The sequence below is a fragment of the Rattus rattus genome, chromosome 7 (genome assembly GCF_011064425.1).
Source record: "Rattus rattus isolate New Zealand chromosome 7, Rrattus_CSIRO_v1, whole genome shotgun sequence".
Lineage (NCBI taxonomy): Eukaryota > Metazoa > Chordata > Mammalia > Rodentia > Muridae > Rattus > Rattus rattus.
Genome location: NC_046160.1, coordinates 59,300,843 through 59,320,662, shown reverse-complemented (window position 1 = coordinate 59,320,662; position 19,820 = coordinate 59,300,843). Strand labels below are relative to the sequence as shown.

Sequence of the window (19,820 nt, the reverse complement as noted above, 5' to 3'; positions counted from 1 at the left end):
GAAACAAAAGAAAATAATGCAAAGAATCAATGAAACAGTTGGTTCTTTGAGAAAATCAACAAGAAAGACAAACGTTTATCCAAACTCACTAAAAGACAGAGGGTAATTATCAAAATTAACAAAATCAAAAGTGAAAAGAGGGACAGAATAACAAAGGCCAAGGAAATCCAGAAGATCATTAAGGGCATACTTGAAAAAAATTGTCCTCCAACAAATTGGAAAATGTAAGAGAAAGGAATAATTTTCTTAATAAACACTACTTTCGAAAGTTAAATAAAGATCAGATAAATGACTTAAATAGATCTATCACCCCTAGTGAAATATAAAGTAAAAAATAAACAAAAGACCAGGATCAAGTGGTTTTAAGTGCAGAATTCTATTCTACTTTACTGTCAAAAAAGACTTACTGCCAATATGCCTTAAATTATTTAACAAAGTAGAAACAGAATAAACATTGCTCAATTCATATCATGAGATCAGTTACCCTGGTACCTAAACTACATAAAGATGTAACAAAGAAAGAATTACAGACCAATTTTCCTCATGAATATAAATGCAAAAATATTCAATAAAATACTTGAAAATGGAATCCTAGAACACATCAAAAAGATCATCAACAATAATCAAGTAGGTTTCACAACAGATATACAGAGGTGGTTTAATATAAAAAAATCTGCAGATGTTATCTACCACATAAATACTGATAGGAAAAACACATGATCATCTCACTAGATGCAGAAAGGGCATTTGACAAAATTCAATACCTCTTCGTGATAAATATTCTGGAGAGATTTAAGATACAAAAGACATATCCAAACACAATAAAAGCAATTTCTAGTAAGCCTGTAGCAAACGTCAAATGGAGAGAAACTCAAAGAAATTCCCCCTAAAATCAGGAACAAAACAAGGTTTTCCATTATCACCAGACATGTCCAACACCAGTACTTGAAATCTTACCTAGGGCAATAATAAAACTGAAAGAGATCAAGGGATACAAACTGGAAAGGAAAAAGTTGAACAATAATTATCTGCAGACAATAAAATGGAATATGTTAGTGACCCTAAAAATTCCAACAGAGAACTCCCACAACTGACAAACCCTTTCAGCGAATTGGGAGGATACAAGATTAATGGACATGATCAGCAGCTCTCCAAAATACAAATAGCAAATGGACTAAAGAAGATAGCATGGAAACAACACCCTTCACAATAGCCTCAATATAAAATGTTTTGGGTAGCAATTCTACTCATGCAAAATACACAGTAAAGATGGCCATCCTGCCAAAAGTAATCCACAGAAACAGTGCAATCTTCATCAAAATGTCAATACAGGTATTTACATAACTTGAAAGGGCAATTCTTAACTTTATATGAACAAATATAAAATCCAGGATAGCAAAAACAATCCTGAGTGATAACAGAAATAAAGTTTCATCTTTCCTGAACTCCATTAATACTACAGAGCTATAGTAATAAAAACCACACGATATTGGCATAACAGGCACATTGATCAATGGAATAGAATTGAAGATCCACGCACAAATTCTCACACATGTGAAAACTTTTTAAAATAGAAAAGCCAGAAATATACACTAAAACAGGTAGCATCTTCAACAAATGGTCTAAGTGGATGTCTGCATGTAGAAGAAAGCAAATAGATCCATACATATTACTCTACAGAAAACTCAAATATAGGTGGATCAAGACACAGGGTATTGAGAGTGTATCATTCTTGTTCATGGTCTTAAGGATAGAACATTCAATCTGTTATCATTCATTAAGAAACTTACCTGTCCATTTTTATAGTTTTTTCCCTTATCATGCCAAGAAAATGTTTTATATTCTCTTGCTCATTTTGTGAATTTTAAATAGCACATATTTACAGTGCATTTTAATGTTCCTCCACTCTCTGTTAAGATGCCAATGAGAAATATTTTCCCTAGAAAATTTGGCTCTTATATTTATTGTCTTCTTCCTGGCTGTTTTTAAACAAATTCCTTATGTTAACTTTTAACAAACAATATTTTATAAAAATTCTTTTAATATTACTTTGAAACTTTTCTAATAAGAGACAACATCACTAAATCACCCCCCACAGACATTGCTGTGTTTGTCTCCCTCAAATCCTGACAGGTTCTACTCTTCTGTTCATTTAATCCCTCTTGGAAAAGTTTCAACTGAGTCTTACTCATTCGTATATGGAGCATTTAGAAGGATCTTGTGAAATTGTTATTCATATTTCTAGTTTTATTATATTGGTGTCCAAGTAGAAACCTTGCATCATTTCCATTACATTGAACTTTAAGTTACCTTTTGACTCACACTGTTGTGCCTTGAAGATATTTCTATGTGCTCTCCCATAAAGGAAATGTACCTGATAGTTGTAAGGCTGTTGTGATGATAAAGTGATTTGTCAGTGTGAGCTATGTCTTCAGCTTTGAGTACGACATTAAGCTAATCCTCAGAAAGAATCTCTCGCAAATCTCTTAATGGTTCCTTTTTGTTTTTCATGGAGAATGTTCAGTATCTCTGATGTGGAATGTTGTTGGTTTCTGTAGCTGTGAGTAAAAATTCTTTTTTTTTTTTTTATTAACTTGAATATTTCTTATATACATTTCGAGTGTTATTCCCTTTCCCGGTTTCCGGGCAAACATCCCTCCCCCCCTTCCTTATGGGTGTTCCCCTCCGACCCTCCCCCATTGCCGCCCCCCCAACAGTCTAGTTCACTGGGGGTTCAGTATTATTAGGACCCAGGGCTTCCCTTCCACTGGTGCTCTTACTAGGATATTCATTGCTACCTATGAGGTCAGAGTCCAGGGTCAGTCCATGTATAGTCTTTAGGTAGTGGCTTGGTCCCCTGGAAGCTCTGGTGGCTTGGCATTGTTGTACATATAGGGTCTCGAGCCCCTTCAAGCTCTTCCAGTTCTTTCTCTGATTCCTTCAACGGGGGTCCTATTCTCAGTTCAGAGGTTTGCTGCTGACATTCGCCTCTGTATTTGCTGTATTCTGGCTGTGTCTCTCAGGAGCGATCTACACTTCTGCACTTCTTTGCTTCATCCATCTTGTCTAATTGGGTGGCTGTATATATATGGGCCACATGTGGGGCAGGCTCTGAATGGATGTTCCTTCAGTCTCTGTTTTAATCTTTGCCTCTATCTTCCCTGCCAAGGGTATTCTTGTTCCCCTTTTAAAGAAGGAGTGAAGCATTCACATTTTGATCATCCGTCTTGAGTTTCATTTGTTCTAGGCATCTAGGGTAATTCAGGCATTTGGGCTAATAGCCACTTATCAATGAGTGCATACCATGTATGTCTTTCTGTGATTGGGTTAGCTCACTCAGGATGATATTTTCCAGTTCCAACCATTTGCCTACAAATTTCATAAACTCGTTGTTTTTTGATAGCTGAGTAATATTCCATTGTGTAGATGTACCACATTTTCTGTATCCATTCCTCTGTTGAAGGGCATCTGGGTTCTTTCCAGCTTCTGGCTATTATAAATAAGGCTGCGATGAAAATAGTGTAAACCCAATTCTTAATCAAGAACCCATACCAGGGGCTCAAGAATAGTCTTTGTGTTTCTTGGTGGATCTCACTATGTTTTTTATTCTAAGGGGATAGGGGTCTTCTCTCCCTCCTCCTCCTCCTCCTCCTCCTCCTCCTTCTTCTTCTTCTCTTTCTTTCTCTCTCTCTTTCTCTCTTTCCCTTTCTCTCTCTTTCTCTCCCTTCCTCTTCCCTTCCCTTCCTTTTTTTTTCTTTTTTTTCTTATTTTTACACCCAAATTCATTAATTTTCACTCAGGTCCACAATAATAAAAGTAATGTTTCTTCAATTATTTTACAAATGAATGCATTCTTAGTAATAATCAAAGACTTCTTAGACAGAAATATTCTGAAAATATTTGAAAGCCGCGTTAAAGCATAGTTGCACTTGAGATAAGTAGAGAAGTAAAGTGTGCTTAAAAGACATAATTTATTATTTTTAAATCAATAAACTTCTCAACTTTATTCCTAGTACTTTTTTAAAAATTTTTATTGGTTCTATGTGAACTTAACATTATGCAACCCAAATTCTAGTAATCTCCCCATACCCTCATACCTGCCTTCTACCCTTAAAAGCTCCCTAACAACAGAGGAATAAACCTCCTTGTTGAAGCTGTAGTGTATCACAGTGTGTACCACAGTATATCATTTTGTCCATACTTCTTTGTCTGCAAATGCTCTTAGCAATCATGTATATTGGTCTGGTATGAGGACTCTGACTTCTAATACTCTATCAGTATTGGAACCTTGCTGGGATTCCTCCAAATATTCTACTGTTGTCCTGTGTCATGGGGATCCCCTAGTTTTATATATGTAGGTCTGGCCATTTCATGAGCTCTAGCAATTTCCTTGTGGGATAAAAGTTGGGGTGGATCAATTCAAAGCACTGAATTTTGGCCTGAGAGGTCTCTGAGCTAGTTAGCACCTCCCCTGCCTGCTCTACATGATGAAGCATGGGGGAGGCATATCTCCCTTGCCCATGTCATCACATGGCAGGCGAGTGGCAGATGAGTAGCAGACACATGACTAGACCAATTCTCACATGTTCACACCCTCAGGGACAGCTCTCCAATGTCCCTACCACCAGTGAAAGCTGTACTATCTGCCTAGGTTTGATGCTAGGTCTACTCTCCTGAGTTCTACAGCTGGTGAGGGACAGGGAGAGTTCTCCTATTCTTATGACCCCAGGGTTAGTTCTTCCACCTGCCACAAGTAGCACAAAGCAAGGGAAGGAGGAGGCTATCTCTCCTTTGCCAATGCCATAGCATGGGACATGAATGGCAGGACTAGCTCCCACACTTAGCTCCTATCATTAGAGCTGGCTCACAAAACTCCCACAATGTGCAGGGCCTGCTCTCCTGAGTACTACAGCTGGCTACATGTCCCAAGGTCAGTTCTTAAAGGATGCCCGATGAGGGGTGGAACCAGTTCTGCAAAGTCCTCATACATCAGAATTTTTCAGGCACCAGCCCAGACCAGGGACATCGGCCTGGCCTTTGGTGGTAACATACCCCTGCTGCTGCAAGGTCATAGACCCAGCCATGGTCCCAGGTGGTATCACCTGGTACTCGTCAGGCTTTCTCTTACTACCCTTAAGTCTCCAGTTCTGCTACTCTGCCTCATGCCTACATCATTCAGTTTCTCATTTTCTTCCCTTTCTCCATCACGTATTTGCTCCTGTAAGTAGCACCCAGGGATTACTAGGTGTTTGGGGTCATCTAAGTAGTGGTCTCAGGAGTGTTATGCACCATCCATGCATTATGGCACCTGGCAACGGTCATCTTTACATGGTCTGCTTCCCAGCCCCCTTCTCAGGCCTGCACTGACTGGTGGTCATCTCAGGCTCGCTTCCTTACCAGGCTCCTAGGTGGCTGCCAGCTGGCACATGTTCCAAGGTAGAGATCTTCTGGACTCTGACTTGCTCTTTCAGATACTCACATATAAAAGTGTTGAGGGTAGACATAGTGTCTCTCCTCTCTGCCACCTACTGACACACATGCGACAGAACAGCCACATCTGCAACACCTCTAGGGGCAGATCTTTTTCTTCTCTTTTCTTTTCTTTTCTTTTCTTTTCTTTTCTTTTCTTTTCTTTTCTTTTCTTTTCCATCCTTTTACTGGTCTTTGTAACATGAAATAAATGTTAGGGTTTATTAAATATCAAAACCAGTATATTGCTAGTGATCAATTTCACTATCATTTTTCTTTCTCCTTTGACCGCTATCATTCTTACATAGTATGATATTACTTAGTAGATGCCTCAGTATATGGAGTATAGTTGTGTTCTACTCTATGAAGCAGAATGAGCTAAGTCTTGAACCACTGTCAGCAGCACACTGTAGCTGTGCAAGGAGACCTTGCCTGTGATGCTTTGTGCTGTGGTTCTCTATTTTATACATTTTGTTGATGGTCTTGAATTTTGCAACAATTTTATTTCCTCAATACTTTCACTTCACCCAAAGCTTCTCTTTGTTTGATGATTCTGCCTTCCAGTGCTTCAAGGCTGATTAACCAGAACCTGGTCTCTTGAACTCTTTGTTCCAGTGGGATACACCACTAGTCATTTCTGATATCTCTTCTAGGTCAGCACTTCAATCTGGATAGACAGTATCTAACTCTTCTAGCTATTAACTGGCATTGGATAAGTTTTGAAGCCTAGTGAGGGAATAAAAGCTCATGAATGAAGAGTGTCTTCAGACAAAGGTATCAAATGTTTATTAGTCATTGACATAATTGAAAATATGTGGACACGGATTATTGCTATAGTTATCCTTCTGGATTTGCCAATAATCATCTTCTGCTTTTTTGGCCCCAATAGGCAAGGTAGATGTCATTCACCATAAATTACAAACATGTGGTAAATAGTGTGCTTGGTAGCTAGATAGAGTCTCAGTCAAACATTTGCTCACACTGTTGAGGAGATATTAAGTGTGAAAAAGCAAGAGTGAAAAATACTCTGTCATTTTGTCCCCCTCATACATTCTAATTGTCTTCTATCCTAGCCCTGGGAAAGTAAGCCTGGGTTCAGAGAAGGGACATCTATAGTGGGTGATGAAGTCCAGCAGCACGTGGAAGGAATAGCTATGACAGCTTGAAGCAAAGGGCATGGCAGCATGGCCACTCCAGAAAAACCTTATCATCTACTTAGGTGATGACGTATAGGTCAACTGCCACATATTATACCCACAAGTATAGTCACCTGTGGCATCAGGAAACATCATAAAGTCTCAAAAGGTGTACATAATTTACAATTTTAAAAGCTTAAATTATCTCCGGCAAGATCAAAAGGTAAAATAATCATGTCAAAATTGATTGCAAATGTCTAGGTAGATATCACATTTTGCCATGAAGTATTTCATTTTTAAAACTGATCTTGTAGGTTCAGAACAACAAGGAACAGTGATATTTCACCACTGCCATTTCTTGCCTGTTTTGCTGCTTATTTTGCTTACTTATAATCATACAGGTGGATGATTCATTTAATCTTCTTTTTAAATTTGTTTTAACAAGTAAATTTTACATATAGTGAAATGTGCAAGTTATCTGAGTACACACACACACACACACACACACACACACACACACACACACACACACACAGGTTACACATCAAACCAAGCATTAAGGTAGCAGGTAGAATGAGTTACCACCCACCTGATCTTAAAATGAGTTTGTGTATTAACACCAGTGAGTCCGCATTAATCAAATGCATCTTTCTACACGAAAGAGGAAGCCCAAGCAGGTAATACCTGAGTGATATGATGTGTGCACAGAGGAGAATCTTGGCTGGCTATTGTTTGTTTTGAAGGCAGAAAGAGACCACAAAACTACAATGTAGAAAAGCATGTAGAGGTGGATTTTTTCCTCCATAGAATCTCTAATATACCTTGATTTTAGTTTGGAATTGTGAATTCCACAACTATAAGTTAGTAATTTTTATTCATGTGTCACATTGAATTCTGATGGTTCATTGCAGCACCTATAGGAAAGCAGTAAAATGTCAATGTATACGGTGACATATAGTATCACCAGGTTTTGAAGTATGTCTATTCATAGATGGTGTCATCAGTTGCACACAAACATTTTCTTTGAATAATTGTGAACAGATTATGTTTGCATGTTTTTATTTTGAAATGTTTTATTGGGAGTAAAATGATATTGCTTTTAAAACACTTGGTTGTTGACTTATGGCATTGGGTACATCTCAACATACTTTTGTATATTTGTACATCTTTTAGTTAGAAGATGTCTAGTCAAGGAATTTTTCTGAGTTTAATCATGTACTTAAGATTAATTATTCAGTTACAGCAATGTTTAATAAATCCTGGAAATATAATCCTAAGTGTTTAAGCTATGTGATAATTGGGAGTATGGTTACCTAGCTAATTGATATTGGGTCTATGCCATAGAATCTTTTAAAACTCATTCTTTAGTGATGGCATCATGACTAGGTTTCACAAAAAAATTTGCATACACAAAGATGCTATTCTGTCATCTGTGTAAAAGACAGATTCATTTCTTCAGTCCCAAATGTTCTGCTCATTACTTCTTTTGCATTGTCTTGTTGTCGTAGGCAAAATGTGATGAATGGAAACCATTGGGTCACTCTTGAAACTAAGACAAGTTTTCGCATGCATAGGTTTTTATTTTATTTAGTTCATAGTATTTCACAGACATCATTTCTAAATTGATTATTTTCAATGTTTGTTTTGGTGAGATTTTATCATAATATAAATGTTAATTATCAAAATGTTGGTATCAAAATTACAAAGATAGTTATAATTTTTCTTTATTTTGATAAATGTGACTAATTTTTAAAACTTTATTACAGTCTTATGACCCTGATTCAATGCCACTTGATTGTTGTATCTTATTCTTTTAATATAATGCTGGATTATATTAACTAATATTTTTGACAATTTTCAAGTGTGTTCTTTATATATATTGGTCCTCAGGTCTATGCCTATGTCCTTGTTTTTTATCATTCTGACTTTCACATGAAAATAAATTAAAAAGATTGCTAACTCTTTTACTTTAAATTGGTTTGTATAAAGGTAATATTAATCATTTTTTAAATGTTGATTGGATTTATGGGGGAGCTAATATGTTTGTACAAACTTATGGATTGAATTTTCTTTAGCAGGCAAAACTTAGTCCAGGTATCCTATTTATTTCCTGTAACAATTTTGAAAAGTAACTGTTTTTGTAATATTGTGCCTCTAAAGCTGCCAAGCTTATTGGCACAATTTGACTATATTGCCCTTTAACTGAAAGTCACCCACCAAGCTGTTGCTCTTTGGGCTTGAACTACTTGGCTATTTTTCATGAACCATAGGATGGATATCTTATTTTTTGAACAGGTTCAGTTGGTATTCCTGCCTTGTTCCATGGATGCATCTTGATCACCTTTTCTGTGAGAGATGCTACACTTATATTTTCTGATACAGAATTTTAAGTAGTTACATTTTTCCTTTTTAATGTAAAAGTTGTTCTTAGCAACTTATTATTCAATGTCTAATTTGTTTTTCAACCATCCAGGGGAGCTTAATATTAAATGTTTTAACCTCTTAGTTCTGTAATTGCATTTTATTTCTACAGATATTTATGATATTGCTTCACAGAAAGGATGTATGTATGACATCTATTAATCATGTCAACTCTTTCTAATATCTGTGATTTGGGGTAGAATCTTTTGTATTGGCTTCTTTTTAAAAATTCTTAAAATTAATATCATTATTTTACAGATATTACTTCATAGGAAATCTGCCAGGACTTGTCTTCATTTTCATCCTATTCACTTTAATTTTCTCAAGTTATTCATAGATTGGTAGATTCTCTTAATCATTGTGGAAATATTTTTATGGTTTATATAGTTGATTTTACTTTTATTATTAAGTCCAAAAGATTTCCCTTTCCCCATGTCATTGTATCTGTGTCACTGAATCAATGCCTATGCTCAATGAGTTTTCTTCCCTCAAACCAGGCCCTAATTCTGGCACATGTTAGTCCTTGTAAAGTCCAGTTAGTATCATTTTCTGCTCTCAGTCTCCTAGAAATTATCCTCTGCTAAGATCTTCAAACCCCATGCCGTATCTTTCACCAAGGGCTTAAGGCTTTCAAGAAAACTTCTGGGGCAGCTTCTCTGCATGGTAAACTCATTGTTTACATGCCAAAGGCAAAGTATTTAATATCTTTCTTCTTTGTTAAGGACCTTTTCAAGGTCTTTTCATTGCTACCCACTGTGTCCAAGAGTGAAAAGTGGTATAGTATATCGCCCACCTCAGGGGCTTTTATTTTCCTCAAGAATGTTTCTGCTTTGATGTCTCAAAATGGTTTTCTTATATATTTATCCATGTTTTATAATTACCTATATAGGAAAGATTATAAAGTTTAGAGTTAGTTAACTGTAGTTAATGGAAACAGAAGTCCTCTTAAATATTACTTTAAGAATGTACTACATATAGCACTGTTAATAATTACCAAGCATATAAAAATTAAAAAGCAAGTTCTCACCCATTCCACAGAGTAAAAATGAGTTTGTGTGTGTTTATATGTATGTATTTATGTATGTATGTTTGTATTTATGTAATGAAAAATACGATTAATAACTTCTCACTTCTAGGAATGTACAAAGACCTTTCTCCATCATATTCTTTTTAAAATTTTTTATTTATTTATTTATTTACTTACTTATTTATTTTTACACTCCAGATTTTATTCCCCTTCCAGTCCACTCCCTGAGGGTTCCACATCCCTGCCCCCCCCCCGCACTCTCCCCTCACCACAATGATATCCGCACCCCACCTACCCCACAAGACCTATAAACTTACTGGGACCACCAGTCTCTTGAGGTTTAGGTGCATCTTCTCTGACTGAACCAAGACCTGGGAGTCCTCTGATACATATGTGTTGAAGGCCTCATCTCAGCTGGTGTATGCTACCTGGTTGGTGACCCAGTGTCTAAGGGATCTCAGGGGTCCAGGCTAATTGTGACTGCTGGTTCTCCTGTAGGTTTGCCCTCTTCCTTAGTTCCTCCAGCTTTTCCCTAATTCAGCCAGAGGGGTCAGCAGCTTCTGTTCGTTGGTTGGGTGTACATATTTGCATCTGACTCTTTCAGCTGCTTGTTGTGTCTTTTGGAGACCAGTCATTGTAGGTCCCTTTATGTGAATGCCCCATAGCTTCAGGCCCACTTTGGGCCTGTCACTGGACCTTCTTTTCCTAAGGCTCTTCTTCATTTGCATCCCTTCATTTCTTTCAGACAGGAGTCTGAGCTTTGGCTGTGGGAGAGCAACCCCATCCCTCACTCAATGGAAGTAGATTCAGTAAGTTCCTTTGCCGCATTGTAGGGTCTTTCATCTAGGGTACCCCCACCTTTGAATCCTAAGGATCTGTCTCTTCCCAGGTTCTGGTGTGTTCTAGAAGGTCTGCCCAACCTCTTTCCTCCGAGGCCACCTGTTTCCCCATTCTTTCTGCTGGCCCCTCAGGCTTCAGTCCTTTCCCCTACTCAATACCAGAACATGTTCCCCCCATCCCCATCCCCATTCCTCCGCCCCTCCCTTTCCTCCATCATATTCTAAATAAAGCAATTCTCAAGGACGTAAAATTTATCTCTTATACCCCTGACATAAATGGTTCTAATGCTATTCTTTGTTTTATAACCCTGCAGTTTGTGTATCTAACAATTTATCTTTATGCATTTCTTGCAATTATTTATGTATATATTTCATAATGAAATAATTCCAATTTTTATTCCTATGTATCTAGAGTAACCATAATGCTATCATGTGATTATAAATGTAAAAATACTTCATATGGGTAAAAGGCCTTAGATAATAAAATTTTAAATGGAAAATATGGCAAAAAGTTATTTCTAGACAGGGTATTTGTATGCATGTAAAAAGAACAAATCTATTTTAGGAGATAGTGACTCAACATCTTTTGCCTGAGAAGAAATTCATTAGAATGACACACAGGCATAATGAGTTTAGATTCTTAATCTTAATACCTTATCATAAGTACCAGTTTATAAAATATAAGACCCTAAATAATGTTACCAATTGACATAAGCAATTAATCTTCTAAGAATATTATTTACATAAACATAGATACTAATATGAATTCTAGCAGTAAGTTCATAAGAATATATTCACTGATTAAAACAAAGGTCCATGAATTTTGTTCATAATACTTGTAATTCAATTTTATTAGGGAGGATGCCAGCAATGAGCTTTGGCAATCGTTCTGTATGAGACACAATAAAGAGTACACTATTCTGCCAATATTCATGGCCATGCTAATGTCAAACAATTTATTGCCAGTTAAAAAGGTATAAATATAGAATGTTCAGCAGAGTAGCAACTCTGTTCTTAGAAACACTTTGTGAATTTTTACTTGTGCCTGAAAGAGAATATTTTATAATGACATGTGAAATGAGAGAAAATGGTTAGTCGGAGAGGAAGAAACCAGACTCTGCATTCACCTGAGATCCACTAGGAACATGTTCCAGTTGCTTTTCGTAGCTGCATTTAAGCAACAAAATATAAATAAATGGTCTCTCTATGCTCCATGCTGTTACTTCTTAGAATAGTTATAGTTTATGCTTTTACCAAGGCAATCAAAGCCACCCCCAGGAACAAATTAGCCTGTTTCTAATACCATAGTCTGGCTGGTGAGGCCCATTTATTCACAACAGATCATCAGGGCCATGGACAGTAGCCTTCCCTGTATATTCAGTGGAATACATAAAATGTCGCTCTATCCTACCTTGTCAAAAACTAAAAGTTGTTCTTTTTAATAAACTACATTAGATTTATGTTTCACTATAGTCAGGTTGAAGAGTTTTCCACATGAGATGACTAGGAAATAATCACAGTATAAGAAGATTTCATCTGTTTTTGAATCTTTGGAGAATAGGAGGCCCGACCACTAATTAGCGCACCGGCTTTTTCTTTTTCTTTTTTTTTAAGTTATTTTTCATTTTATTTTTATTTATGCACTTGATATTTTGCTCACTGCCTCTTGTCCCATCATTCCCTCCAAAAATCCTTCCTCCTCTCACCCTTCTCTTGGCCTCCGAAAGGATGGAGCATTCCTGGGTACTCCCACATTGGCACCTCAAGTCTCTGCAGGACTAGGTGGATCCTATCCCGCTGAATTCAGACAAGGCAGTTCATCTAGAAGAACATGTCCCACTGGCAGGCAGCAGCTTTGGGGATCCGGTTTTTCAGGATCCTTATAAAGACAAAGCTGTATATCTGCTACATCTGTGCGGGAAACTGGGTGGGTGAGGGCTAGGTACACTTCATGTATGCTCTTTGGTGGGTGATTCAGTCTTTGAAAGCCCCAAAGGACCAGAAGAGTTGACTCTGTTGCTCTTCTTATGGAGTTCCTATCTCCTTTGAGGCCTGCAATCTTTCCCACAAATCTTCCAGAAGAATCACCAAGCTCTACCCACTGTTTGGGCGTGGGTCTCTGTATCAGCTGCTGAGTGGAGCCTCTCAGTAGACAGCCATGCTAGACTCCTGTCTGCAAGCATAAGAGAATATCATTAATAATGTCAGGGTTTGGTGCTTGCCAATGGGATGTGTCTTAAGTTGGGCCTGTTATTGATTGGCCGTTCCCTCACTCTCTGCTCCATCTACCAACTCTGCATTTCTTGTAGACAGGATAAGTTTTGAGTCAAAAGTTTAGTAGGTGGGTTTGTGTCCCTGTGGCTCCACTGAGACTCCCTTCTGGTTATAGGAGTTGACCTCTTTCGGCTTCCATGTTCCCACTACTAGGAGTCTCAGATGAGCTCACCACTATTGATTCTTTGGTGCCTGTTTTATCCCAGGTCTCTGTCTCTTCCTAGAGATGTCTTCTACATCCTCACCCCAGTAAGTTGCAGATTTCCACTTATTCATTCATCCATCTCTCCTGTCCCTTATCATATGCGATCCTGAACTACCCTTCCACTCCTTTTCCTGTTCCCTCTTCCACCCATCTCCCTCTCTGCATCTGTCTCCCATGACTATTTTATCCCATTCTTAGTGAGATTTAAGCATCTTTGCTTGGGCCTTCCTTCTTGTTTAGCTTCTTTGGATCTGTAGAATGTAATATGGGTAACCTGTATTTTGTGGCTAATATCCAATTATAAATTAGGATATACAATATGTGTTCTTTTGGGTCTGGGTTACACCACTCAGGATGAAATTCTCAAGTTCCATCCATTTGCCTGAAAATTCATGGTGACCATTTTTGTTAAGTAGATGTACCACATTTTCTTTATCCATTCTTCAGTTGAGGGACATTTTGTTTTTTTCCCCCAGTTTCTGCGTGGTATTATGCATAAAGCTACTATGAACACTGTTAAGTAAGTGTCTTGGTGAGGTGGTGGAGCATCTTTTGGGTGTATTTTCAGGCGTGGTCTAGTTGCGTCTTGAGAAAGAACTATTTCCAAGTTTTTTGAGAAACCAGCAAGTTGACTTCCAAAGGGGTTGCAGCAAGCCAAAAACCAACATCAAACTAAATGGAGAAAAACTTAAAATGATTCCAATAAAATCAGGAACAAGATGAGGCTGCTTATTCTCTCACTCTCTATTCAATATAGTACTTGGTGTGCTAGCCAGAGCAATAAGAAAGCTAAGGGAAATCAAAGAGGTACAAATTGAAAAGGAAGAAGTCAATGTATCATTGTTTGTGAATGATTTGATAGTATACAAAAGTGACCCAAAATATTCTACCAAAGAATTTCTACAGCTGGTAAACACCTTCGGCAAAGTGGTGAGTGGATACAAAATTAACTAAACGAAACAAATAGCCCTCCATTAAACAATAAACACAAATAACAAAATATTTTGGTCTAACTCTAACCAAGTTACAGATATACCTATATTACAAGAACTTTAAGTTACTGAAGAAAGAAATTGAAGAAAATGTCATGAATCAGTAGTATGGACACAGTGAAAGTAACGATTTTACCAAAAACAATTTACTGATTCAGTGCAACTGCTATCAAAATTCCAACACAATTCCTAAAAGACCTTGACAGAGCAATTCTTAACTTATAATTCTCACATGAAAAAAACAAAACTCAGGATAGAAAAAAATGATCCTTAACAAAAAAAAAAAAAAAAAGAACTTCTAGAGATATCACCATCCCTGACCTCAAGCTATACTACAGAGCAGTAGAAATAAAAGCTGCATGGTACTGGTATAGGAAGAGATAGGTTGATTAATGAGATCAAATTGAAGAATAAAAAATAAGCCCAGATACCAATGGACACTTGATTTTTGGCAAAGAAGACAAATAATACAATGGGAAAAAGAAAGCATCTTTAACAAATGGTGCTGGTCTAAATAGATGTCGTCATGTAGAAGAATACAAATAGATCAAGATCTATCACCCTGTACAAAATTCAAGTTCAAGTAGAACAAAACATCAATATAAAACTGGATATATTAAATCTAATAGAAGAGAAAGCTTGAAATAGCCTTAAATGCATTTGTACAGGGGACAATTTCATGAACATAACACCAATAGCACTGGCTTCTTAATCTGGTGGCACTCCCCACAACCGTTATACTGATTGCTAAATTAAAAGGATGGGTTTTATTTTTCCAGCATGGAAATATACTGTTTTCCTATCACAGATTACAGGCCTCACTGGAAGCTGAAACTTCCCAACCATATCCAATATTCCTGCAATCTCAATCTTCTTTCAGTTAATCAGCATCATTATAAGGGAAGCTGCAGCATCATGGTTAAGAACAAAGCTCAAGGTGCCTGGCTGCTTGACTACTTTGAATCTCATCTATTATTTATTGGAATATTATTTGAACAAGCTTTTGACCTCTGCATTTTAATTATTTCCTACTTATAGTAAGGATATTAATGCAACCCATCTCACATGATTGTTTTAAGGATAAACAGAATAAGTATATAAAATAAGCAAGGTACTTATAACAATAGTGAGCAACAGATTAACTAATCATGTAATAATTAAACGCAGGTTAGGCAAAACATTCTACATGATTGCTCAGCCAACAAAGATTCTCCTTTTACAAGATTAATGGTCTAGTGAAGAAGGAATTGACTAATATGAAATTAAACAAGAAACCTACATAGTATGGTGAAAAGTGTTTTTTTAGGACAAATGATAGCATATAACATTAATACTTTTGATTAGTGTGGTCTGTCAATGCCTCAGGGGGCGGATTCTTGCAGACAGATCATTCCTCTGTCTTAAAGAACAGTTTATCAGAGGCCTTGAGGCCTGGATATGTATGTATGTATATATATATATATATATATATATATATATATATATATATATAAAACAAGGAACCATACTACTTTAGCTTGACAAGAATGAGCTCTTTTACTTGTAAGAAAAATCAGCAGTGACCATGTCTAATTTTAATTTGGCAAATAGCAAAACATCTTGTACATGGTTGCCATTAAAAGATTTGTTCCAGGAAAGGAAGAAAAACAACACAAAAAGTTCCAACAGAGTGAAGTTGAAACCAGAGTATCTATTTAATTTTAATCAGAAATATTATTTTTCTTAATCAGAGCAGTACTTAAGGCTCTTAGTAGTCTATAATAATCAGGAGGTTGATTGATGCAGATGAAATCAAAGAATAGAGAGATAGGGAAACTTAACTGAGAATATTTTACTAGGCAAAGAATAAAACAAATGCAGCCTGCAGATTATTCCTTTCTAGTATCTTAGTCACCACTGTTCTTATGGCGATGGTGCCCTTCTTGTATTCACATGAGAACTTCTAGGAGTATTCTTTCTGCCTATTTCACTTGTAAATGAGAAATCAGGTTAGTTATCTCACTTTCCCATAAAGAGTCATGGTGTATTTCTGACATACACAATGGAGCATCATCTTTCTCATGGCCTGAGCACACAGTCATGCAACTCAGTCCTCAGAAGAGATAAGGAATCTCTTCTGAAATAATAACTTTGATTTCATGAGCATTGAAAGCTTATTACTTTCTCATAGTTGAGCAGAGTTTTGGTTTATTTGTTTTTTGTTTTATAGAAAAGTATACACCACGAATTTCTCATATAGCCATAGTTAATGGATATCCTTTATGTGCCATAGAATGTTTTATAAAGTGGTTTATTGTCCAATAAATAAAATAATGATGTCAGGATTGGGGATTTAGCTCAATGGTAGAGCGCTTGCCTAGCAAGCGCAAGGCCCTGGGTTCGGTCCCCAGCTCAAAAAAAAAATAATAATGATGTCAAAATTCCAAAAAGTTACAAATTTAGCTTGTATAATTAAGCTAGCATACATAACACATGTTTCTTTAAAATATCTTGAAAATATGCTAGCTAACTAGTATAGTAAGATACATTCAAAACCCATTTGGCTACTCTAGAACCAAATGAAAACTATCTGACATGACATGGCTACTAAATTTTAAGAGATCAGCACTGTAAGAAAGTCAATGAAGTAAATGCACAAGACTGGAACCCGAAAGCACTGTCGTGTTTCTGAGGTGACTTTCTCCTTATACATATTTCTAAGACAAATCTTTACAGGGTAAAACAAAGGAGAGTAGCATATAAGCACTGAAATCTTCAAAAAAAATTGTCACCTGTGAAATCAAATAATCCCTAGCAGCAATTAATAAACACTGATAAGTGTGTTTTTCACACCTCATCAAGGAAATTTCTCTTTACAACAGACTGAGACCATTCTGGAGAACCAATCAAAATACAGAGTTGTACAGCCCAGTCCCAACTACAAAACATTCCCATATATAAGGCTTGAGCAACATTGCAGAGGGGCAGAAAGATTATAAGAGCCATAGGATCAGGGAATTTGCTTTGACATTGTGTTTTCTAGTAATGTCAGATGCCAAACATACATGTCTGCCCAAGACACCAACATAACTGTCCAAACATGAAAGTACAAGGGCAGCACCAATGGACATGCCAAACTGGATGGGGAAAGATCCACCAGCCCTCAGCCCTGCACAAAGAACTATAGGCAACTGAGAAAAGCTAAAAGTTGGAGATGTGGTCTTCCCCAAGGAAGAGCACACCAGTTGGTGGTTCTGTAACAAATGATCAGCCTTGAAAACAGACGACGTTATATTGATGAATATCAATATATCTACATATGCATGTATGGGTGTGATAACATTCTTTGAATAAAGAATGTATGAATTTGAAGGAAAGTGGGGAAGGCTATATTGGAGCTTTTGGAGGGAAGATAGGAAAAAAAGAAATGTAATTATGTCAAAAATAAAATTTAAATAATTAAAAACATAAATGAAGATGTTGATTAGGCATGTGGTCATTTTATGGACTATCAATAAACGTCTATTAAACTCCTCATAAGTAAATGCAATGAAAACACAAAAATCATAGCAATGGTATAAGAGGGACGTTATACAATAATAAAAAATCTTTCTTCATTAAATGCAGCATTGCCATGCATGGATAGCATCATTAGCTGTTAAGCTTCAGGATTTTTAATAAGGAATCAAAGACAAAATGAGAATGATTTAGAATCTATTATTCAGGAGGCAAGAAATTGGAATGATAATCATACCAAATGAACCAAAAATAAGGGAATAAAAAAGGGTATTTAAAACTGAGTGAGAATAAAATATACAAGCTTAAGGTAGAACGAGCTAATGCCTCACCCAAATGCCTCAGCATCTAAGGTAGGGACGTAATTCCAAATCCAGCTTTCAAAAATCAAGACTAGACACTGTTACATAAGTACTATAGAAATGATGTATTAACTGTTGTTAGATCTAAAATAAAGACACTTCTCCAGCTAAGAAATCTACAAAATATAAGACAAGTGGGTATTTCTTCACTGAAAACCAAACGGAGTAATAGCATCTGTCTACCTATCTGCCTGCTTTCTTTGCCTGCTTTCTTACTGACTTCTTCCTATCTATTGACTCATTCCAGTAATTTTTCTTTGTGTGCTGTGATTTATGCCCATAATGCAAAAGAAATGCCCACAAACTCTAAAATCTCTCACATCTGAGAGAATAAATGCACTTGCAGCAATCCTCTGTGGGTTTGTGCTGTGAGGGGCTTGACTGCTTTGTTCCTGTGCAGTACACAGGAAGTAAATCAAACGCTTCAAGTACTGGACGTTAATAATAACCCCATCCTCAAAGGAGGATCCCACTCCTAATGGAAAGATTATTCTCGAAAGCTCATCAGCAGTGCTGCCTCAAGGTGACTCACTCTCCCACCTGAACCTGCAGCAATTTCTTCCTCCACTGCTCTTGCCAGACATTAGCTGTTGCCATCCTCCACAAAGGGACATTAATAGTCTTGAAGGCAATATGCTGTTTTTGTTCTTGCTTTCTTGTCCCCTCCCCTGGAACTCATTAACTTAGATCTGCCCTTTAGGAATATAGCTAGTAATCATCTAAGGTGACGTTGAAAGACTTGCAACTCCAAGATGAAGAATAGGAAAAAAAGTATTTAAAGTAAATTGTTAAAGCCAAGATAACTCATTATGAATGACCAGTAATTTAGCCATTCCGATTTCCTTATTATTGATGATTGTTGATGTCATTTGCAAGTATATCCTAATTTCTCCAGATTTAAAGGGAAATTATGATTACTTTTTGGTGTTTTGAAATGTAAATTCTGGTGTTTTTCAAATGTGCATTTGAAATGTCAAGAAACTTCATACATAAGGTTAACAAAGATATTACAACTTGTTGAGAAAGGATGTGACTCTGGTGTCCTCTCAATAGTTTAACATGGTGCTCATCAGAATGTGAAAGAGGAGAAAAAGACTGTTTCCTATGATTCTATAATAGTCCAGAATGTTTATTAAATTAAAATCTATAACACATTAGCCCAAATAAGTATTATCTGGAATTGGAGTTCAAATTCTTCAAGTAAAGCACTCGTTAAGGCTATATATATTTAAAGAGGTATATATATTTAAATAGGTGAGATGAGGTTTTTAGAATACACCAAACAGGGGGGAAAGAGCTTCCTGGAGAACACAGAAAGAAATACTGTAGCCACAGACTACTGTGTTTCCTTGGAAATGTCTACACTGGGAGGCTGAGTCACACTTACCAATCTTGTGTAGGAACATTCACTGCTTCTGTGAACTAGAAAAGGACACTGAGTCAAGCTGAGCAGAGAACGTTTCTACCTCATGTGAGGTAACAGTGAGGTTCAGTGTTCCCTTTTCAAAAAACCTCATTTGACCCCCGACTGTGATGCACCACACTCCAATTTAAAATTCCCATTATGCACTGAAGAAAAGATACTTCAAGATGTTCTGAT

At 36.8% G+C, this 19,820-nt stretch overlaps 1 non-coding gene across 1 annotated transcript; it reads right to left on the bottom strand.

Moving 5' to 3' along the window:
* Nucleotides 1–5,446: 5,446 nt before the first annotated feature.
* On the bottom strand, nt 5,447–5,579 carry LOC116906455. The gene has a single exon (XR_004388711.1). It is a non-coding gene; the product is annotated as a small nucleolar RNA SNORA17 (small nucleolar RNA).
* Between the last annotated feature and the right edge of the window lie 14,241 nt (nt 5,580–19,820).